The sequence below is a fragment of the Equus caballus genome, chromosome 1, assembly GCF_041296265.1.
Source record: "Equus caballus isolate H_3958 breed thoroughbred chromosome 1, TB-T2T, whole genome shotgun sequence".
NCBI lineage: Eukaryota > Metazoa > Chordata > Mammalia > Perissodactyla > Equidae > Equus > Equus caballus.
The window spans coordinates 157,951,407-157,956,785 of NC_091684.1; positions in this window are offsets into that span (position 1 = coordinate 157,951,407).

A 5,379-nucleotide genomic window follows, 5' to 3' on the forward strand; every position below is an offset into this window, starting at 1 on the left:
TTAAAGTAGCGGGACCTGACCCTTCTCACCTAAATCCATTGAAAGTAGTCTAAGTTTCTCTAAATGGATATGCAGAAACACCATTGCCATGGCTTGCTCATAAGATAGGGGAATGGGGGTGGGTCCATTTAGCAAATCTTTTTGGGAAGCACTTCATTCTCTGCTTTCTGCTTAAAGATTCACAAATTACATTAAGATATTAAAGGCTCTAAGAAGTTCTATAATAAAGAAACCTACTAACTTTTTTAACAGTTTTATCGTTATAATTTACATACCATAAAGTTCACCCATATAAAGTATATAATTCAATGATTTTTAGTGTGTTTACAGAGTTTTGCAAACATCACCACTATCTACTTCCATATCATCTTCATTATCCCAAAAAGAAACCCATAAGCAGTCATTCCCCATTCTCCCTCCCCACTTGGTCTAGGCCTACTTTCTTTCTCTATGGACTTTCCTATTCTGGACATTTCATATAAATGGACTCATATAATATGTGGTCTGCTGTGACTTTCACTTAGCACAGTGTATTTGAGGTTCATGCATTTTTGTAGCATGTATCAGTACATTAATTTTTATTGCCAAATAATATTCTAGGGTATAGAGATGCCACATTTTATGTCATCAGTTGATAGTCATTTAGTTTGTTTTAATTTTTTGGCTATTATGAATAATGCTGCTATGGACACTCATTTACAAGGAAACCTATTAACTTTGTATGTGTTGAATAGCAGGTGGAGACCATGGCCATATACTGTGAGTATGTGAACATCATAAACTGTAATTTGGAGAGCTAAGCTGTTACTGGGAAAATATTATATTAGCTTAGGATTAGGTTGTTCTTTTTCCACAAAATAATGCATATAAATTGTATCAAAAGAAAGGAAAGAACATATCAGATGTACTACAATGTTATAAACATGTTGGCATGCTTACCACTTTATAACATCTCCAGTAGAGAAGAGAGGAAGCCTACCTTTTAGTCCTCCAAATGAAAAGAAAAAAGTAGTCATTGGATGTCTTCATTGTCAATCTTGATTAAAAGAGAAGTCAGGTCACCTGGGAGGTAGAGAGTAGTAACCACATCATGTTTTAAGGAAAGGGTAGGGTCAGTCTCCAGTTCTGCTTGAAACTTTGACAAAATTCCAGGAGCAAGGGGCCGGCTGGTGGCATAGTGGTTAACTTGGCACGCTCTGCTTCAGTGGTCTGGGTTCACAGGTTCGGATCCTGGGTGCGGACATAGTGCCGCTTGTCAAGCTACACTGTGGCAGCATCCCACATAAAATAGAGGAAGGTTGGCACAGATGTAAGCTCAGCGACAATCTTCCTCAAGCAGAAAGAAGAAGATTGGGAACAGATGTTAGCTTAGGGCTAAACTTCCTCACACGCGCACACACAAAATTCCAGTGGCAAGATCACCAGTAGCAGATGCTTGATAAACCCGTGCAGATAACAGCCAGTAAATACTTAATTCTATCTTGAGTAAAAACTAAGGGAACTATGTTGAAAAACCATTTTAACTGATGCCTGCCTCTTGGAGAACTGACATTTTCACTAACCGAACCCATTAATTAGTTTGGGTTTTGGTTTTAAATGCCGCTCCTTGTTTTTTTGTTTTTGTTTTTGTTTTTGTTTTTTTGCCATAACATCTGTGGACTTCCTTGGAATAAATGTCCCATGGAGCATATCTTGGGAAATGCTGCTCTAGTTGCCTCTGTTCTTAACTTCATTCCATGAGTAAATTATTTCTTGTTGGGTCAAAGGCTGTGATCTTCTCCTAACAGCAATCATTTGAGACTTCATAAAACATCAAATACAGAACCTGACAACCCGGCCACTTTCCGATATTTGTGTCTTAGGACAGTTCAGGTAATCTCTAATATAGACCTGGGGTCAAAATGATTTATGCTTTTTAAATGAGTAGTCAAATTCTTGAAATTTCAAAACTGATCTAAGAGATAGATCTTACATAGAAATATAGACAAACAGAGCTGATAGTGTACATGGTGGCCAAGGTAAAGCTCCAACCTCAAGAGGTTGGATTGCTTCAAATCATATCTTTTCTAATAAAGGAGAACAGTGATATGAATTTTAAAAACAGGGCATATAAAACTATTGAAAGTTGATTACAATGCGTATTCTTTACAATAGCAGATTTACCTTTCCCATGATGTTTCATTTAAGATATTGGTAAAATTTTTTTAATAAACCAATAGTCCTCAGCTTTTTTCCTCTTATGACACATGAATGATGATGATCACTGATGTGATACTCCTCTGGGGTTATCTGTAATTCCCAGTACAAGCTGCAATTCTACCCCTTTATTTTCCATTCATGAAACATTAGAATGCAAATAAAAATAAGGTTACAAAAGGAATTACTGCTTACTTTAGGGAGCTCAGCTGGGCCTAACCAAGCTATATTTCTCTTGGAAAAAGATCTCAAGCAAGTCACAGTCAGAACCAGATATATTGCTAGTAAATTGAGGGTGAGATGGGAGTAAGGAAGGTGCAATAGAAACCAAATTTCAAGGAGAGATTGCTTCTTAGAAAGAGCTCATCCCAAAGGAAGAAGTAATTAAACATTGCCTTGCTCAGTTTAGGCCTCTTGCCTTTTGGACCAGCTTTTTTAATGTTATATTTGTACCATTGATAAACCTTGTACTATAGGAAGGGTTATAAAATGACCACTACCCATAGAATTAGAGAGCAGGACAGTGTGGGGATCACCAGGAGGAAAGGGAATGTTCACAGCTCGCCTGTATTTGCTTTCTACTCTTTATCCGCCCAAGCCTTGCTGTATTTCATCAGGTTTCAGAACTTTCCCTATATGGCTGCTCCCCAGCCTCTCCAGTGCCGAGTGAGAAGCATGGAGCCCCCTACTGATTCTGAAAGAGAGAGGATTCTTTTTTTTTAATTGACATATGACCTTATATTAGTCTTAGGTGTAGAACATAATGATTCGATATTTGTATATATTGTGAAATGATCACCACAGTAAGTGTGGTTAACATCCATCATCACACATAGTTACAATTTTTTTTCTTGTGATGAGAACTTTTAAGATCTGGTCTCTTAGCAACTTTCAAATATGCAATACAGTATTATTAACTTAGTCACTATGCCATATGTTACATCCCCATGACTGACTTATTTTATAACTGGAAGTTTGTACCTTTTGACCACCTTAACCCATGTTGCCCACCCCCACCTGCCACCTCTGGCAATCACCAATCTGTTTTCTGTATCTATGAGTTCAGGTGTTTTTTTTGGGGGGGGGGGTTAGATTTCACATATAAGTGAGATCATACAGTATTTGTCTTTCTCTGACTTATTTCACTTAGTGTAATGCCCTTGAGATCCATCCATGTTGTTACAAATGGGAAAATTTCCTTGTGTTTTATGGCTGAACAAGGAGTCTTAAAAGCGCACTAATGACACTTTGGGCCAGCTAATTCTTTGTTGTGGGGGGCTGTCCTGTGTACTGTAGAATGTTTAGCAGTATTTCTAACCTGTACCCACTAGACGTCAATAGAATCCCCTCCCCTCAGTTGTGACAACCAAAAATGTCTCCAAACATTGCCAAATGCCTCCTGAGAGGAATAATGGCCCCACACTGAGAACCAATGTAATGAAGGTGTGACAAACCCCTTTTCCTTTTAACTCAGCTGAAAGAAGAAGAAAATGTATTTAAGATAATATTTTCTAAGGAAACTAGGGGAACAAAAGCAAAATACAAAAGCATAACATAAGTAAATAGCCGTGATGGTTATATAACATTGTGAATGTACATAATGCACTGAACTGTTCGCTTAAAAATGGTTAAAAAGGGGCCGGCTCCATGGCTGAGTAGTTGAGTTTGCAGGCTCTGCTTTGGCAGCCCAGGGTTTGTTGGTTCGGATCCTGGGTGCAGACCTACACACCACACATCCAGCCATGCTGTGGAGGCATCCCTCGTAAGAGAACTAGAATGACCTAGAACTAGGACATACAACTATGTACTGGGCTTTGGGGACAAAAAAAAAGAGGAAGATTGGCAACAGATGTTAGCTCAGGGCCAATCTTCAAAAAAAATGATTAAAAATGATTAAAAACTTCATGTTATGTATGTTTTACTACAATTTTTTTAAAAAGCATATCATTGGTCAAGTACACAGATTCCTGAATCTAATTTAACTAAAACATTAATGACAGATTAGCATTACTAATATAGTTTATCATGTACCTAGATTGCCATTCTTCCCATTACCTCAGCATTGTCTAGGGAACCCTGCCTAAGAGCCCCTTTCTTAGGAATTAAATATTTTAATTTCTGTTTAGTGCCAGGCATCTGAGGCAAATCTCCTAGCCAGACAGGACATTAGGCTGCTAATTAGCTCATGATTCAGTATCTAAAAGGACCATTATAATAGAAGGGATCTTGTTTTATATATATATATATATTTTATATATATATTATAATAGAAGATCATCTTGTTTTACAGATAAAAAAGTTGAGGTCAAAACAGGTTGAGTGACTTGTGCAGGTTCATGGATCTCTTTGATGGACATGCCAGGACCAGGACCCACATATACTGCTTACAGCTCAGTGTTGATGCTGCCAAACCACACTAAAGCCCATCCACAGGGATGTATTTTTATCAGAGACTGCCAGTGCCTTTTGTGAATTACGGTCATTCTTACAAAGGGGGAAAATTTCTAATGGGGAGAAAATGAATGCAGATTAATGAGAGTGAAATCATCTAAATAAATATGTCATTGAGAAATGACTGAAGAGCAACAGCCTCTATTCTCAGGAAAAAAGATGTACTAGTTCTACACGATGAGATGGATATATATTGCATTATTTTAAAAGGTTTTGAAAACTGACTTTCAAAAAACCCTGTTTCAACATGACAGTTTAATTCCTGTTCTCTGGGCTTTCACAGCAATGCTTCCTACCTTTGTTCACACTGTACCCTGACTTGGAGGTGCCTCTTCCTCTTCTACACCTGCAGACACTTTTCTCTTTACTCAAAACTCAGATCAATGTGAGCTTAAATTTCCCTGGCACTTCCAAGAAGGAATTAAATATTTCTCTCTCTGTGTTTCCATAGCAACTACTTATATGTCTAGGCATTTCACCTACAGTGGATTTTCATATTGCAAACTGGATATAATTAAATACATAGGGAATACGAATTGCAGTGCCTAGACTGGCTACAGGTTCCATAACAAGACCGAGATACAGAACTGCTGCTCCTTGTTGCAGTAGGAAAATAAGGCTGAATGAGTGGCTGACAGCTCAGTTGGCCTCTTGTTTGGGTACTGGGCTGAAATTTATTTTGTATCATGTTTCACTTCTGTGTCATATCTATCATTATAATGGGTAATAAAA